Source organism: Ochlerotatus camptorhynchus, unplaced genomic scaffold (assembly GCF_037179485.1).
Source record: "Ochlerotatus camptorhynchus isolate MF236.1 unplaced genomic scaffold, CSIRO-AGI_Acam_v1.1 ptg000268l, whole genome shotgun sequence".
In the NCBI taxonomy this organism is placed as follows: Eukaryota; Metazoa; Arthropoda; class Insecta; order Diptera; family Culicidae; genus Ochlerotatus; species Ochlerotatus camptorhynchus.
In genome coordinates, this window is record NW_027040758.1 from 2,458,415 (window position 1) to 2,477,978 (window position 19,564).

The 19,564-nt window shown below is 44.8% G+C and overlaps 1 pseudogene; it reads right to left on the reverse strand.

Annotated features, from left to right (window-relative positions):
* Positions 1-358: 358 nt before the first annotated feature.
* On the reverse strand, positions 359-19,267 carry LOC135705536 (DNA topoisomerase 1-like; annotated as a pseudogene).
* Between the last annotated feature and the right edge of the window lie 297 nt (positions 19,268-19,564).

A 19,564-nucleotide genomic window follows, 5' to 3' on the forward strand; every position in this document is an offset into this window, starting at 1 on the left:
ACACGACACAGTGCGATACATGTTCGGTCAATAAAAACCTCAGTGAAGGTTGTAAAAACGGCCACAACATTTAGGAACCGTTTATTACTGCAGAACCGACCTGCAATCTCTTATTGGTACACCAAATTTGCATGTTTCCCCCCGGGCCTGTCCGATTCTCTCACCCGCCAAAACCATCTTCACATCTTGAACCGCAGCCATCGAAACGACAACTTTATTTCAGCTAATTTAGCGAGTGCAACACGCAAAAACACTGCACGACATGTTTTTCACTGCAATAAACGATAATAAAATATGACCGGAGCATCCGGGCGGTTACAGGAGAAGTTGAATCGTGGTCGCAGCAGTGTTGCCAAATTCACGGGGAAAATTTGGTCAGCTCCCACATGCAACCTTCTGGCAGCCCGTAAGAATCTGATATCTTTATGAAACCGACGGCCATGTCCCACTCGCACCGGGGAGACGGCCCACGAGGTTGTGGCTGTTGCCATCCCATCCGCGTCATAACCGAATGGCGGCATTCCGAAACCATCATCGCCGCAACGGATATCATCTGCTGCTGCTGCACCAGCACCAGCACCGTCGTCGTTTTCTGTGATATAAAAATGATTTTACGAGTGCGGTCAGTCGTCGTCGTCGTCGTTTCATTTATGAACTGCGGAGGAAACCCAAAACTTTTCGTTATTGTAGGTGAAACGAAAAAGCATCAGACAGTCCCTGCGGGATGCGGAGTTTGTGTATGTGTGTGTGTGTGTGCATGATGCGACCATTACTTCGGTTGGATTTCCGGAGGAAAATTGAACAAACATCAGACAAACCAAGCCGGAGAAAGAGACGATGATGCGTTTTTGCATGGCCCCTTGGCGTTCCGGAGAGCACTTTGCGGTTAGCGTTCTGATGGCTTTTGGGCTTCTTTACGGGGAGCTATGGTTTTATGGCTTTGTCGGAGTAACGTTTTTGTTTGCTTTTGTTCGCTTGTATCCGGAAGATTACCCAAAGAGTGGATTGTTTTCCAGCGGGTTCACCGATGTGGATTATTACGCAAGTCGGGTTCTGCACTGCTCCTTTCTAATTCGTCTTTGCTTCTTCAATACTCCCGACATTTGCTTTTATCGTACAGCTCACTTTTTTTTAGATGACTGAATTAATTTAGGTCCATCCAGATGAAGTTTATTTTTTTAATTTTTGACTGGTAAATCGCGGGATTTTCCGGGATCATAAAAATCCTGGATTTAGGAATTTTTCCAAAACTTCTGGGATTTCCCGAAAATTGAGAAATTAATTCTGTAAGAACCGGATGGAATTGCACAATGATAAACAAAATGCTGGAGCGTTTTATCAAACTATAATCATTTAGTTAAGGAAGAACACAATGAGAGAATATTTTTCACTGGACGAATATTCTTCTTCGATGCTTTTTTATTTATTTTCTAGCTGAGTGTGCCTCTGCCGAGCACTTATTTGTACCTACCAAGTTAATCCGCTACTGCTTCTGTCGATAATGATGCTATTACCCTCTACTACCAAAGCACACTGACTACTATACACACTATCGTATCCGTGATAATGTTTGCACCATCGTACAAATAAGGTTCCCGTTTCACCTGTGCATACAATGCCTTGGTTTTCTTTGCATGCACGTAACCTATAGCTCATACCGTAGTAGGCTGTGCATAAAAGAAAATGATTTACTTAGTTTGACAGTTGCACCCTGACGAAGTGGCAGCGTATTCGTGATTTGCCCTACGCGCAAATGTCGCAAAAAGACATTTCAATCGCCGTGGGAGTGTCCCGGTGGACCATCAAAAGGGTTTTAGACCGAGAAAAGAAAGGACAACAACAGGTCGTCCGAGGTCAGCTCGGGTTCCAAGGGTTATCGCTGCTATCAAAAGGAAGATTCGGGTGAATCCAGGGAGTTGAATAAGGAAAATGGCAAAGGAACACGGGATCAGTGACTTTACGGCACGGAAGATCGTAAAGGAAGATTGCGGGGCGAAGTCGAGCGCACGGCAAAAAAACTCACATGATTACCAACCGCATCCGGGAGCTACGAGTCGAACGATGCAAGAAAATCTTGAACATCCTTAAGCGAAAAAATCCTGTACTCCTGTTCACCGACGAGAGCATGTTTACCGTCGATCCCGTATCAAATTCCAGAACCGACCGGTATATTAGTTCTCTTCCGGTAAAAGACGTGGCCGACGTGCACAAGAACGTCTATCTGACCAAGCATCCTGCTAGCGTTATGGTGTTTGGATTGATGGCCTCCGATGGCAAAAAAAAATGGACCCGGTGAAGGCGACAAGGTCAACACGGAGGTCTACATCGGGATTTTAAGTAAGTATGTTCTTCCGTGGATCAAAGAACAGTACGGTCCGAAGCCAAATGTTGTATTTCAACAAGATGGGGCTCCGTGCCACACCTCGAACCGCACTCAGAAGTGGTTGCAGGAACATCTTTCGTTCAGGGCGAAGGATATGTGGCCACCATCCAGCGCCGACCTTAATCCGCTAGATTACTCAATATGGCGCGTCATGAAGGCCAAGGCCTGTTCTAAACGCCACCTGAGTACAGCAAGCCTCAGACAAACATTGACCCGTACCTGGAGAGAAATGGATCCAGACTACATTATTAGAACCTGCCGTGCATTCCGGAAGTGCGTGGAGGCCGTGATTGCAGCAAGTGGAAACTCGATCGATCATTAACATAGTTTAAGACTCTGAGAAACATCCCCTCTTTGAATAAATAAAAAAAAAAAACCGAAAACGAAATTTTTGAGCATTTTTTAAATTTTGACATTGTTCAATGGTGCAAAAATTATCACGCATACGGTAAGTGTATGCACGAGAAACACACCAAATCAAAGAAACGTTCTTATCATGGTGGGAATAGCATCTCAAGTAACATTGTAAGTTTTATCGAGGATTTAAAGCATTCTACAAGTCTGAATCATGGTCTACAGAACCTTCATAAAACCAAAATTGTTGCTCGGGATGGTGATGCAGCTTTGTTAATATATGGGCGAAGAGATCGCGGGAGGAAATAGGGTGGTTTTAGAGCAAATTGTAAACAAACTCGGTCACTCCTCCATACAGAAATTCAACATGACTGAATATGACTCATTTAAGCGTCCCTCTGAACGACTTTTCAATTTCGAAAAAACTATAAGGGACAGCCGTATTGGGTTGTACGGAATGGTGACGTAGGACTACGTGGTCTTATGTAATAAATCTTATTTGTTAACTGCAGCAGAAGCTTGTGTTTTGTGTAGGAATAGGAATTTGGCCGGGGTTATCTCTGTTTATACTCTTTAGTATAACGCGCTTGGCATAGATGCCCCACAGCGACTCACGAAGAGCTACTGATTTCGATCAATAGCGGTGTGGCTTCTTCCTCCTTCTATGAATGCTCATGAGGGCTGTAGCTCGCTGCTTGCAGATAGCCTTTCGTTGTGTACTGGACAACAATGTTCAACGCCACACACCGAAAGCACTGCTGCTGCTGATGATGCCGACGACTGGATACCACCACACACGATTATTGGAACTGAATCCCATAAGTGGTTGAGGCCAGCCTTGGTAGCTAGCTGCTAGAAGGAGCCTTTCGTTGTGTACTGGAGAACACCACCACTCACCATGGGGTGATTTAATAAACACCGTTTGGTGAGACCGGATGGAATTAAAATTTGAAATCTGTGTTAGGGAAATCACTTTTCCTAAAGTGATAATAATTAAAGCAACAGTTGCACACTCGTGCCATTTTCAATAGTGACATTTCGAAAAATGATAAGTTCTTAAATTAAACAGATGCGTAGGAATATATCTGATCAATTGGTGATAAAATTATTAAAATTGGTCCAGGGGCAGCTGAGTTATTAACGTTTAAAATCTTTCATAATTTTGTTACATGTTCCATTTTCGGTTTTCACAAAGTGTACCCCCATATAGAAATCACAGACGTAGACCTACGTCAAAATAAAAACAGTAGGTTCACTACTAGAGGTAACTTTCCGGAAAGAGCACTTCATTCTCTGCTTGACCATCAATCTGTACAGTCCGATTTTCTTTTCGCTCGCTCTCTCGAGTCGTTCGGTGTTTTAAGTCGGTTGTTTGGTCGTGGTACCCGTCGCGAGTTTCCGCTTTGGCTAGAAACGTGCCGTCAGTTCTCGTCTCTCTTGTGGCAGTCGCTAAATCAGGGGAAGTGGAGCAACAATTGAATGCCTTCACTCACCCGTTGAAAAAACAAAGTTTGGATGCAACCGCATCCGTTCAAGATGCCCCAAAAAGGCCTCGCAAGCAAGCTGGTGCCAGCAACCACATGGAAAGGTTGCTTCAGAGTAATCCGAATCAGATATAGATCCAGTTTAGAAACGGAAAAAAGCTCTCCCACTGTTCACCTCGACGAAGGAACTCGCGTTGCTTAGGAATGAGCTGGCTAAAAATCAAATCCATCCGCTGTTCAAGCTGTGCCGCACGGGGATCAAAATCTTGTGTCAACGCTGGCGGACTACAAAGCCGTTGGCTTATTTCTTCAGCTGAACACGTTTGAGTTCTACACTCACGACGCCCCTGGAAGCAAACCACTGAAAATGGTGATCCGTGGTCTTCCAAATCTCCCTGTTGCGGAGATTAAAGCTGAATTGGAGCACCCTCATCTGCAACCAATCAACATTGTTCCCATTGCGAGACGTGATTAAACAAATGCATTCCGGGACCAGTTGTACCTGGCAGTGTGGCTGCTCTGCGGCAGATTCACGTGCTGTTCAGCATCGTGATTCAGTGGGAGCATCGGCACCGTGAAGGCTCGTTGTGGCAAATGTGCTGGGGCTAACAATACTACCGCCTGCAAGAAGGAAGAAAAAGCTGAACCTAAGTGCGTGAACTATGATTCCAACCACCTGGGCAGCGATAGGAAATATCCCAAGCTAGCGGCCTTCATCCAGATCCTACAACAGGCTTCCACGAGGAACCTGGTCACCACCGCAATAATTGTGCTCATATTGTCAACATGGACACGTTTCCAATACTTCAGGCTCGCCGTATGGTTCCGAATCTAGCACCGCTTCCACTAAACCAGCGCCCCCCCCCCCCCATGTTGCGAATCCACCATCAGATCAAGCAAGTCCCAGCCACCGTTCAGTTCAGCATCGCCTCAGCACTGCTCATGGCTCTACTGCCCCGGGATTATCGTAAGGCCGTGCTGTGTCAGGTAAGTAAGAAGACAATTCTCCACTCACAAGTGACGAACTAGTGATCCTCGTGACTGAGGTGATCATAATCTTGCGCACCACCAAGACACTACTTGAACAGCTTCGTGCAGTTATGTCCCTCGTGCAAAAGTATGGACCGTGAAGCCAGCAATATAGCCAACTGGAATGCTTGCTCGTTCAAGAGCAAAATCATTGAGTTCGTTGATTTCCTCAATAGACATAGCTCGTCAGTTGGGATCAGTTCCAACACTGTGTCGACTCCACTGTCGACTACGGTGTCCTTCCGGAGACACCCGACGACGTTGACCGGTGTCTGCGTTCCATCGAGGAGGTGATATCCCGGGCCAGGGAACAAGGTGAGCAATACTCTGATCTGAACCTTGATAAAATTACCAAAAATCTCATTAGACACCGTAACTCCATTTGAAGGCAATACCAGCGTTCTGGCTTGCCTGTCTTGAAGACCCACTGTAATGGCCTAACAAAAATCATCCAAGCCAGGATAGTGGACCCCACAAATCAGAACTTTGCTAACAAGATCCGCTCTCTCCCAGATTATGGAAAACCCTTTTGGAAACTAACCAAAATCCTTAAATATAAGCCAAGACCCATTTCACCACTGACTCCACTGGATAGTCCCGGTGACCCAGTGGTTTATCTGATAACTCCTGAAGAGTAGGCTGCCCCGATAGGTCAACACTTCGCCAGCTCCCATAATCTCGGACAAAAGCTGAAAACGCAACCAACCTCCATCAGATTCCCAATCTTTTCCCGAGAAATCCGAGATTACGGCTGACGAACTGTTGGCCTATATCAAATTATCTAAAAACATGAAGGTCCCAGGTTTCGACAACATCCTGAATATGGAACTCAAACACTTGAGTTCCACATTCTACAACCATCTGGCACTGATTTTTAATCAGTGCCTCAGACTTGGCTACTTCCCCTCGTGTTGGAAGTCAGCTAAAGTCATACCCATCCGGAAACCTGGGAAGGATCCGACCTCTCCTTCAAGTTATCGACTAATAAGCCTTCTCTCAGGGTTATCAAAACTGTTCGAAAGAGCAGTCTATCAACGGCTCCTAACATCTACCAAACAGAACAACATCTTACTCGAGGAACAGTTTGGTTTTCGGGAAGGTCGTTCGACCGTCCACCAGCTGACTCGAGTAACAAACATTCTCAGACGGAACAAGCCTGTTTCGAAAACATCTGCCATGGCGTTGTTGGACGTTGGCCTGGTGTTCAAATTGCAGCAGTACGGTCTTGCAATCTTCCTAGTGAAGATAATGAACAACTATCTATCGGACAGGACGTTCCGAGTCTCTCTGAATAGCATCACATCGGATGCTTTCAACATCGGTGCCGGGGTTCCACAAGGAAGCATCCTTGGCCCCATTCTATTCAACCTGTTCACCTCCGATATGCCGGCTTTCCCTGATGGTGGATCGTTGTCTCTGTTCGCAGAAGACACATCCATCGTCTAAAAGGGTAGGGTCATCGGAGCTCTGACTGCCAAACTTCAGAGAGGCCTGGACGTCCTGTCTGTATATTTCAACAGCTGGAAGATCCGTATCAACGCGGCAAAGACCCAGGTTATTATATTTCCACACTCTAAATCTCCCAGACTTGTTCCGTCGATGAATAATAAGATCTGCCTAAACGGCACAATCTACCTTGGCTCAACACTAGACAGCAAGCTGATTTTCAGGGAGCACGTTGACAAAACGAAAACCAAGTGTAACATCTTGATAAGATCACTGTATCCACTCATCAACAGGAGGTCCACTCTATCCCTGAAAAACCGAGCTTGCTGTCTACAAACAAATCATTCTTCCCGTAATAGAATACGGGATGCCAATCTAGGAGAGTTGCGCCAAATGCCATCACCTCAAACTCCAACGCCGGAAAACGGGTACTGCAAGCAAACCAGTATGCGGTACTCCCGGAAGAAAATGGCGATGGTGACGCCGTTCCCATTTCTAGAAGAGAGCGGTTTCCCCCGCATTTCACATCTCTCAACATATAACATCTCTCAACCTGTCGCTTATCAGGAACTGAGCCTCGGCCAATAGGTTTCCCAGATTGTGCAAAACCATTTTGGAAGCTGACCAAAATTTTGAAAAATAAGCCGAGACCGGAGCTGTTGACCAGCATTTTGGACGCTGAGATTTGATGATTTGCGAGAGTGATTCGGTAATGAAGCAACATTCACTACCGGAAACGATAAGCGATCTGGCAACGTGTTCAGTACCGTTGTCATCCACTAGTTTGACGACTGTCGGAACGGGCCTCCATTAGCTCAGTCGGTAAAGGCGCAGCTACAAACCATGAGGTGGCTGGGTACAATTCTCGGTCCGGTCTAGGAATTTTTCGGGTTGGACTTCCCTGGGCATGGAGCATGATTGTACTTGCCACACAATTATACTAATGCAAAAATGGTACAGGCATCGAAAGCTCTCAATTAATAACTGTGAAAGTGTCTAGAACACTAAGTTGAGAGCTCGCAATAAGCTAATGTGCGATAAGCAATACTTAAGCGCTTGACCGGTGTTTGCATGGCTTGAAGATCCGGTGACGGTAGCGGATACAGATGCTTTCGGCTGTTCACGTGTTGCAGACGATGCTGTAGATGTTGATTGAGGACTTTGTTGCCTGGAGTTCGCAGTGGCAGAATTCACCCCGGAACAGAGCTGTATGTGGTGATGACCTCGACACTTTCGGCAGGAACTAGATGACGAACAGTCTCGAGTTTGGTGACCCGTGCGCAGGTAGTTGTGGTATAGTTGATGGCGGTGAGTTTCCTTTTCCTTCGCTTTGATCACAGAGAACAGACGTCCAACTTAGGTCAGAAACTTGTGACTCTGGCATGACCAAACACTCCCGGGTAACTAGCGCAGTAGCATGAGACCCCTGAACTGTGTCGCAGGGCCGGCATGTTACTGGGTATTCGGAGGGGCTACGCGGAAAAAGTATGAAATCAGGAATATTCACATTTTCTAAAACCATTTATTTGCCCTTTACTGTGGCGTGTGGGTGTGGGGTTTCACAAATATGTGGCGTGTATGCGAGAGTTTATGAACGGTACGGTACTCACTGTTGCAGCAGAATCTCTTTCGGCGTCGCGACGGTAGCGTTGGCCCACATGGCAGCTCAGCCACATACGGCTCAGCAGGCGTTGCTGGCTCGTTTGGCTGGCAGGCGTCTTCCGTCGTTGACAAAATCGGCTGACCGTGGCATGGCCACCTTGGTCGAGCCGAGACGGGACCCTCCTTGGCAATTAAGGCCAGCGGCCTGAGTGAATCGTCCCTGATGGACGATCGAGGATCATTAGCGATAAGGCTCGGAAGCCATCTTGACTTCCAAGCCGAGCCGTGTGAGACCGTTTTTTTTTACGGTACGAGGTCCTGCGAATTATTACAATTCAGTCAGGGAAATTTCCGTCATGATAATAAAAATCAATTTCCTGAACGGAGGCAGGCTTTCCAGCCCAAACCCCACAAGGGGGAGGGGGTGTTATATTATATTTGCACTGCACTTCACACTCAACTGGTCTACACGGACGCCTGATTACTTCTGCTCATTAGAAGGTTTTTGTTTTAGAAGATGGTCACTCGCATGTCTTTTTCCGATCATTCTCCATTTTTAGTTTAAGGCTACGATTTTTCTCTCTTTAGTATCGTTCGAGTGTTTTTGCAGCGGTACTAAGCCTCTCGCTGCTGTGTGTTGCCTTCTGGGTTTGTTCTTAAAATACGTGAATTTTCCAAACAACAACAACTCATACAGACGAAAATCCACGGATTGTAACCAACTGGTTACAAACTTGTGTAAAGATAAGTGGGAACATCGCCGTTACGTGGCGCTGGCATCTCCTCAACGTCTGTCCTCTGTGCTTCGACGTCATGTTTCAACAACGGCTGGCACATATAGAGTGGGTGATGATCCGAACAAACGATGCATTTCCAAGTTCCGTTGAACTTGGCTGGCCCCATGACTAGCGTTGACTGGACCTTTTCAGGTGCGTAGGGATTTGATAATGCTCAACTGGCAGATTCCAGGCCACGTGGTAGTTGGTGGCACTGATGGTAATCGTTTGAACCAGATTTAAGGCCTCTGCAGCCGGAGAGGAATGAAGGTAGTAAAACTTCTGAATGTTAGATAATTCGACAGAAGAGTTAACCAGATAAACATACAGATCATGGATTGTTGAAATAATTAACTTCTTTGGAAATCTCCAACCGAGTTGTTAAATATCCAATTAGATTCAATTAGGAAATCTCCGACTAATGTATCCAACATGAATCCAAACCTGAAAGAGAAGTCTTTATGTTACGCAGGACGGCGGCACTACCGCTATAAGTTAGAGAGCTGGTTTTAACAAATGTTGTCGAAGATTCGACCGTATATTCACACTATTTCTCAGTACACGGAATAATAAATTTGACACCAACTTTCTCTATTCTTTCCTACTCTACCGGGTCCGATTGCAATACATACGCTACAATTTGTTTTTCTGTTTATGTTCTGCATTCACTCTCTTCCCTCTTTCAAACTCGGCTCTCCTCTTTTAAGCTCCTGTCAAATTCAGCACACCCAGTGCAAAAACAATGCGTCCTATAGTTTATGCACTCGCGCAAATTGTCACTTTCAAGAGATATCTAGGATATCCTGCCAGGAGTCGATGTTTCCACTGAACGTATGGTGTCGGGCAAGCGCACATGCGAACGCGAACCATGGACTTGTGAGATCGAAGAAGAAGACGTAGTCATGGACGAGGATAGTGGAGATTTATTTTTGAAGAGCAGCAGGACTTTCACCCGGTAGTAGGCAGCTTCAAAGTCGACCCGTTCATTAATGCTGCTTCAGTGTTCACTCGGCTGTCGACAAAAGTGAGTGTGTGAGTGCTGACCACGTTTTGCGTCCATTGCTGCAATGGACGCGCTCTGACCCTCGTTGGCGTACAACAATGTGCCATACAATGAAACTACTGGAAGCGGCTTCAGTTCTGATGGAGGAGACTTTTTGGATAGCGGAAGAAAAAGTGTTTATTGTGTTGTACCTTTTGACTATAGTTTTAAGATGTATTGTATAGTGACCAAGAATCCTCGGCTCTGTAAAGTTAATTCGGTTGAGCCTTATCAAATAAATCAATAAAAAAAAAAAAAAATTAATGCTGCTTGTCGACCGGCTGGATTCGAGCTTCGATTGAGTGCTCTGAACGTAAGCCCACACTTTGTCGAGGCTCGCAATGCATACCGGTATCTCGATGACATCTCTTTCTTCCTGGTAATTGTTAACGAACGTTTTGATCAGGTTGAATGAGACGGTCAGGCTCATCTGCTTGGTCTTCAATCCCTTGATGCGATGTTCCGTTGATATGATGAACGGCGACAGTGGTCTGCAAAGCGAGAGACCGCGCAGATCAGATGAGAAAGGATTGAGGAAATAGGACATCTAATTACCTTTGAAAAGGCCAAATGTGCCTTGTATAGTTATTCAATTAGCGAAAGTGATGCCGGTTTCTCGGACTATAATGGCGGACCGTTCGCGAGGTGACTCGTAGTAGCAATGGCGGTTGTCTCACAACGGAAAGGTACCGGCATGGACGGAGTTAGACGGCCGTGATCCGGCTCGAGTCACACAGTATAAAAACGCGTTTCTGTGCTCAATTCTGTATTCACCGTGATGCGAATAAATAGAATCGTAGTTTTGTCAAAAGGTGTTTTCAGATCGATTTGCAGAAAACCCCACATGAATGCATCCATCCAGCCGATATTGAAGAGCAGTTTTCAAAACAAAAGCCAACACCTCTCCATTTGAAATCGAACTCAAACCCGCCGACTGTCAAATTGTGGTTGCTGAGCCTATGGTTTGCGCTGTTTGCTGTCACACATTCCAAGCGATTTCCACTTAACACTCCTGCGCTGTAAAGAGGTGGGACGGCAGTCAACAGCAGTGCAATCGGTTACTTCTCTGTTCAGATTCACTAGAGGTGCCTGATTCGTTTTCCACATCCGTTCCATTCCGGGATTATTGGGTGGTTGGGTTTGGGAGTGTACACACAAAAGCAGTCTACACATCATGATTTGCACAAATTTTACACCCGTTTGTTTGTAAACAAATTGGACATTCTGTCAAATAGATGCACAATGGCTGACAAATACTATACACGCTTACTTGCAAGTACTCATTAATGGGTGAAAGTTCAAAAATTTACCCATTTAGTGAGTAACTGAGTAACTGATACCCATTTAATGGGTGAAGATTTTACCCATATGAGCTAAGCCACTTTTCATCAAAATGGGTGAAATTTCACTCAATTATAGGTTCTTTCAACTTAGCGTGTACGAAACCTGGCGATCTGTAGAATGACGACAGATTGATTCCGGGTGCTCTGAATAGGGGGTACAAAATCGGTTGACTGAAAAAACAGATAAATATTTGCTAATCAAAGTGAAAATTTATCATATCGGTAAAAGCGGTAGTGCAACCGATGATATTTCGCTGGAAAAAGGATCCAACAGGACAGCGTCAGATAGAGCGCGCGCGCGCAAGGGTGAAACTGTTTTTCTTGCCCAAGTTGACGTCGTGAGTGATTTCCTAACCTTTTTCAACCGGTGACTGTCCGGATAGTAGCAAGAACTGCAACCGATGTGCTATGATTGTTGGTAGATGCGGGTAGCAGCAGCATCAGCTGTTGGAACAGAAAACATTCACCATTTGCCGGAACAAGTTGATGCTGATGCTGGGGGGGCTGGGTTGGGGGTTCCGGGTAGGAATGCTTCCGCAGCAGTGAACAAGCTTCAAACCAAAGATAAATGTTTGAAGAACATGGTTTCGAGGTTGTGCGGCTGTGGTAGCTACCTCTGCATACCTATAGCCTCTGTGTACGGTGATGCATGCTATTGGGCAGGTGGGTTGCATTCTTGGAAATGGAAAAATATGCCATGGTTATGATGGGGATTGCTAAATCGGTTGTGTGTGAAATTTTTAGCTGGTGCGCTGTGTTCAGGTGAATAGGAGTAATCCGTCAAAAGGGTTGCTTTATTGCAGCTGCAGTAGCGTCGAGTAGTCAACGAGGCCAAGGATGATGGACCTGATGAGCTTTATGGAATTTGAGGTATTCTTTGGATTACTCCCGAATGATTTCCAGGCATAATCTTGGATTCTATGGATAGCTTTAGTGCACATCAACATCACTGATTGGGAACTGCACGATGCATTTTCACCAAGCCCCTTGAAACAGGAGAGATAACTTCGAGAGACACCACACGCTCGGAAGGATTTCGTGGCCCAATTCCCGTTCGTGTGTATTTATTTATAACCGCAGCCATAAATCTCGATCGCGTCTACTCGTGTGTCTCCTTTTACGAATTCGACATTTATTAGCTCTCTGATGGCACAAATTTCGTTTCATGTGATGGTAACCAGAGCTCGCTCGCAGAGATAACCGTTGTGACACGTCTTCGTCTTCTTCTTCTTGCCAGGAGACGGAGGGAGGGACGAAGTCGGTACTTCACGTTGCCCAAACGGAGTTTTACTGACGGAGTTAAACAAAAAAGTGTCAAAGTGTATATCTTTGCACTGATATATGGCAGCTAATTTACGGTTCGGTGGTGAACGGAGCGCGATTTACTTTCTCCCCTCTTGTGGAAAAGGCAGTTGGTTTCTACCTTGGTTTTGTTTTATTATCCTCGCTTTCGTATTTTTTTTTATCATCTCGATGGTTGGTTCCGGTCGTCCATAGGGAAGTGGATTTCTGTCTGGTAAGGATCGGGGCGTGGTTGACTGCCAGACGCGGGAGATAAAGTGAGAAAGAATGGAAGTAATTTATTAATTTGACTGTTTTCAGCAAATTAAACGTTGCCTGATTCCTGTGTTGAACAGGAAACTCTCTTTCTCCCTAGGAGATAAGTGCCGTAATGAAAGTTGATACGACTTATCCGTTACGGTTGGCGTGGTGTAAATTTATGTCGACTTCAGTCATTTTAGTCCCGCATTGTAGGAAGATGTTTACAAAAGGAAATCCAAATCATGATCATACTTTCGTCCGAGTTCTCAGAATTCTCCTAAGGATTCATATTTTTCATAAGAGTTCTCTTATGGGATTCCCTTGATTCTATTCATGAATTGACGTCATAAATCGTTTCCCTTGGTACTTATATCAGAATTCTTGGAATTTCTTCAGAATTCACTTGGAATTATTCTTAGATCTTGATGGAATCATTTCATGGCCTCTGCCATTTGAGCAATCCTTATAATTGGAATTACATACATTCCAAATTTTCATGAAGCTATCCTGTGAGATCATTTTGACTTATCCCCAGAATTTTATTAGAACTCATTGCAGATTTTTCATTAACTATTCCTAACTAACTCGTAACACTGCCTGAAATCCCTTGAATTCTGCTTCAAATTTGCCCTACAACCCATGCTATCGGTTGTATTGGAATACTCCTAAGAATACCCGGAAAATTATACTCAGAACCAGACCAGAAAATTTAGACCTGTTTGGCATAACTTTCAGGTCTTTTATTTTAAATGCGTTTTAAAGAGTTCGCGCGCGTATGGACTTTGGACTTTCTTTACTTGATGCGAATCCAGCAGGGTCGCAGAGAAAGAATTGAACTTGATTTCAAAGAGTCGATAGGCTGCATCAGTGTCTGTTTTTATCATTTACCATCACACGCAAGGAGTTGCGCTTCAACCCAGTGTAGATTTTTTAACCAGTATGTTTATTTGGAAGGCTCAATCACGTTAGCTTTACGGAGCCGATAGTTCATTGTTCTTTGTTTGTAACAAAATTCACTTAATTCTATGTCTAGTAGGAGTTGGGCCGAATACTCGCGGCTTACTCGAGGTTAGAGAGGTACATTGTCGAAGGATAGGATCAGGGGAGGAGCTTGGGGGTAAGGTTTCGTTGTCTCATCAGAGCGTTGTCGCCAGTATGAATGGTTGTGCGGTTCTAGTTTCGTCTGGAGTTCGACCGGCTATGGTGGGTGACCAGTGGGTGACGATGAGACTCATCGAGACGGGGGGACAATACAAACAAAAACTAATAAAGAGAGACAAAAGACAAAGGAATTAAATTCTTATACTAGACATTTGAAGAAATACATAAACCGACTGCATATAGCAGATATCGCGAGTTCCCAACACGTCTCTGATAGGAACATAGGGTTGTCTTCCTTGGGCCTCAAGGGTATTCAAAAGTCGCTCTCTGGCGGCGTAATTATCCGTAACCCAGTGTAGATGAATTGCGTTCGTTTTGAATATCTTCGCTGTGAAGTACGAGCGAAACGAACTAATGAGTTCAATATACATCAACGAATACGCGTTTCTTGATATTAACCACTGTTTGATTATTCGACCCAAAGTGGTCAAAATCAGAAGCGATCCTCAAAAGCAAAATAATCAAATTCATTTTGGGCGACATTATTATTGTGAATATTGTCGAATCCAGAGCCTTAAACTTCGATATTATCATCAATTCAGCACTAGGCAATAATTTCCCATCAATCTGTGTCTACAAATCATCACAACACGTTCTACAGCGCTATATTTGTCTAAAATGAAAATAATCATTTTGCATTTGATTCTCAAAAAATCATTCCCACAGAATATTAATATTGACAAGAACAGATGCAATAATGATTAGCCACGAATGAAGAAAAACAAATGTTAGATGCATGAATTGACGGCATAATTCGTTTCCCTTGGTACTTATTGTTGAGATAGTAGTGTAATTGTGTTAATTGAACTTCCTGGAGAAGACGAAAGAAACTTCCAGGAGACACTAGGAGAAACTTCCTAAGGTAGATTGGAAGAAACTTCTGGAAAAAGTCGGACTCCAGAGGGCCAAGTCGAAAGATTCTTCAAGGAGAAGATGGGAAAAAATCTGGAAGAAATAGATTTCTCGAGGATGTTAGCACAATATTCCCTGAAGTTCCTCACATGCTCTATTGATCCAGCAATGTTCCTGGTATTCATAAAACATCCCTGAAAACCCCTCAATGTCCCTGAAGTTTTCGGAACATTCCTGAATTGCTTTTCGGTATCTCTCATAATTCCTCGAAACTCCTTGAAAGTTCTTGCAATTTCCTTTAAGTTCTCTGATCATCCTCGAACTACTCGAGACTTCCCTTATTATTATGAAATTACCGAAAAATCTCTTATCTTCTTTAAAAGTCCCTTGATCTTCTTTAGCGGTTTCATTTTTTTTTGTTCATTAACGTAAGCATTAATGTTCTCTGATCCCCCTTTTTCAAGTTCTCGAAACTGCCTATAAACAACGCAGAACTACCCTTAAAATGTTCTCACAATTTTCTAATGTTCATGTAATATCCCTTGCGTTTCCAAAATTGGACTTCTCGGAACTTTACTGAAGTTTTAGGAAATTTCCTGAGTTTATCGGAATTCATTTAAGGGTTCAGAAATTTCCTTGAATGTATATGTCGTGATGTTCTTAGAGCTTCTTAAAGATATCTAAATTCTCCTGAAACAAATTAAACTATCGTGAAAACCATTTGTTTGCGAGTAACATAAATAATAAAGGATGCAGCCAGCCGAAAACGCACCTGCTGGGTTTTAGGTACTCCAAGGTGCTACCATTCGATTGAGTGTTAGTGGCTAGTGGTAGTGAACCGGTTCGCCACGGTAATTCACTATTACCTACGAGTTGCACGGAGCGGGAGAGGGATCGTCGTCGTACAGTGTGGGAGTAGGAATAAGTAATAGAAATGTAAACATTAGGAAATTAAAATTAGTCTAAAAGGTACACCGTCGCGAGTAGTCGACCGGGGGCGAAATTATTGTCTAGTTTTTAGTAAGAATAAATGTAGTGTTGTTGTAAATAAAATCAATGTTGTGCTTTTGTAAAATAAACGGTATTTTGTGAATAAGGGTGTAGTGTTCTGTATGCGGTGAAGGAAGGTCTGCGGATGACAGAAGGATTTGGTCGAGGAAAGGATACAGATTCTACAAGGAAGGAAGGAAGGGATACGTTCGCCGGGCAAGTAGAAGTCACCATCAAACGGTCGGGACGGTCCCCGACATAAATTGTTTTTTTTTTTAAGTTTTAAAAACGGTTCGTGATTCTAAAAACGAAACATTATACACATTTGCCAGGGTAAATTTTACAATATCCCACGATTGGTGGATATCGCTACTTTCGAGCTTAGAATATGTAGGTCTCATCGACCCACCGAAACTTGTCCCGTTGCGTTTTGATGAAGATTTTTTCGATCGGGACGTTGAACTTCTTGCACCATGCTACGGAAATACGGGGATCGAGATAGTTCAACTTGGACGTGCCGAGGGCAATCGTCTTGTTCTCGTCCCTATCAGTCTCTTGTAGTTCGAGCTTCTGTAATTGCTCCTTCAGGCGTTCCAGCTGTTTCTGCTTCTTATCGCGGGTGACCTTGTCCTGAACCGAGCTCTTCTTTTAGTCCTTCAATTCCCGCTCGCAGGTATCTAAAGGGTGTCCACGATAAAATTGCCACACTATGAAATTGCTCTAACTTTTTAACCGTTGGGTAGAATTTAATGAAAATTTGGGTGGATTTAGTTCATAGTGCATTATTTACATCCTGCAAGTTTTAAAGTCCTGTGATCAAAACTCGCGGAAATGGAGTCGAAAGAACAGCTCGTGCGTGATAAAATCTTGCGCATTCATCACGAGAACAAGGATCTCTCGCATCGTTCCATCGCTAAAACGTTGGGAATCGCGAATTCCACGGTGTCGCGAGTGATTAAGCGGTTCGAGGAACGGTTGACCACCGATCGGAAGCCCAGAAGTGAAGGAAAAAGTATTCCGTACAACACCAAAAATCACAACCGCGTAGTTGGGGCCTTCAACCGAAATCCGAACGCCTCCGTTAGGGATGTGGCTAAGAAGCTGCACCTAAGCCGAAGTTTTGTCCAGAAGGCCAAAACTAAGGCTGGGCTTCGAACGTTCAAGGTACAAAAGGCCCCTAATCGCGACGAGAAGCAGAACAAGTCCGCCAAAACCCGTGCCAGGAAGTTGTACCTCAACATGCTGACGAAAGTTGAATGCTGCATCATGGACGACGAAACATATGTGAAGACCGACTTCAAACAGATCCCCGGCAACCTGTTTTTCACGGCCAAGGATAAGTTCAGCGTTCCGGAGCATGTCCGCACTCAGAAGATGTCCAAATTTGCGAAGAAATTCCTGGTTTGGCAACCCATCTGCACGTGCGGGAAGCAGAGTGCACCTTTCGTGACCCAGGACACGATGAACGGACAGGTGTACATAAAAGAGTGCCTCCAGAAGCGGCTGCTTCCTCTCCTGAAGGCCCACAACGTCCCAACAATCTTCTGGCCGGATTTGGCCTCATGCCACTACTCCAAGGACGTGCTGAAGTGGTATGTGGACAATAAGGTCAATTTCGTGCCGAAAATGTTCAACCCTCCCAACACTCCGGAGCTCCGCCCCATCGAGAAGTACTGGGCGATTATGAAGCAGCACCTTCTTAAACGACCTAAGGTAGTGAAGACAGTCGAGGAACTGAAGAAAGTATGGGTTTACATGCAAAAAACGGTTGATTCACAGGTTGTGCAGAATCTTATGGCCGGGGTTAAGGCCAAGGTGCGGGCATTTGCGTATGGACTGTAAATAAAATACGAGTAAAATGGTAAAATGAAGTTTAATAGTTATTTCTCAATCCCTGAAAATTTGATGGCAATCGGATGAAAACTCGAATTTTGCGAATCAATTTTGTGTGTGGCAATTTCATCGTGGACACCCTTTATCGCATCGTGCTTCATACGAATCTTCTCCTTCAGATTGCTCATGCTCTTCTCGTGCGTCTTCGGTACGGCCCGTTGATGGTCACAGAGAATGGCGACGGCACGGATCGCTCGGTTATACGCTAGCAGCATCTCCGGCACGGTCATGTCCGGATCGGTCAGCTCGGCCAGCTGATTTTGCAGCGTGAATGACGCGTTGAATGTACGGAATACCTTGGCGGTCAGTCCTTCCATCAGTTCTCGCAAATGCTCGTTCAGTACGGATGTGATCAGATCGTCGCCCGGTTTCTTGTTCTCCTTAAACAGTTCCAGATTTTTAAAGACTCGCTTCTCGACCTCCACCTCGTTATAGTACCGAATGGAATCCTTACCGAGGAAATCGAACGCCACCACGTTCTCTTTACCGTTGAGTTCCTTGTGCAGCTCGATGTGTTCCACGCGGAGCGAACAGCAACCGACGGTATCGGCTTGATCTTCGTCCTTTTCGTTACCCGCTCTCAGCGCGAGCTTATCGATGAAGTACATAGCCATGGCACGCTGTCGTATTCTCATCTCTTTGCTCTTCCATTCCTCGCGGTAGGTGCCTCGGATTTTGTCGATGTGCTTCAGGAGTCGTCGAGCGGTTTCGTACTTTTGCCAATCCTTCTCGCCCTTCAACTTTGAGCTGGGATTCAACATGACATACTTGACCTGACCTTGAACGTTCTCCGTCCAGTACGCCAACCACGAGACCGTATTATCATGACGGACCTCTTTCCAGCGATTTCCATCCGGTGCCTTTGGAAACGTACTTTCCTTCGAGCAGTTGATGATCACATCCCCGGGCATTACACGCCTCTTTACCATACCCATGTTCGGATGCTCACCACGACCACGGAACAAACCCGGAAGTTCAATGCGGAAGTTGGCGATCTTCTCCTTGTGCCCATCGATGATACACGTGCCGTATTCCTTCATCAGTGCTTCGTTCTCTTCCTTGATTTTCAGCTTCTGTTCCTTGGTACGGTTCCGGTTCTGTTCGGAAATTTCGGAAAAGTGTCTGTACATGTACCGGTAGTTACACTTTTTGAGATCCTTGATCTTATCGCGCTCGGCCGAGGTCATCGACTTGCGCCAGTCTTTGAAGAAGTTGTCGTTGAATATATCCTTCGAGGTGTACTCATGCTCCAACATGCGGGCGTAGAAACCGGCAATCTCCTCCGCATCCTGCGACAGCTTCATTACCTTGCCGTCGTAATCGAACTTGATGTGGTCCGGCAGGGGCTCGTACGGTGGTGCAAAAACCGGGCCCTTCTTTGAAGTTCTTTGGACTTGTGAGGTTCCAAAATATTTCAGTTTCCCTAAGTTTATTGGAGTTCTATGGGCTTTCCTGAGTTTCTCGGGTTCTTGAATTTGAACAGAAGATAATGAAACTGTCTTTAATTTATCGGAACCTATTCAAAAGTCCGAACTATTCTAAAGCTTCAGAACTTCTGAAAAGTTCCTGAACTTTTCCTGAAGCTAATGGAACTGCAATAAAACTCTGGAAGCATTCCTGAAGCTCCGGGGAAGTTGAAAAAACTGACGGGAGAAGACGGAAGAAAT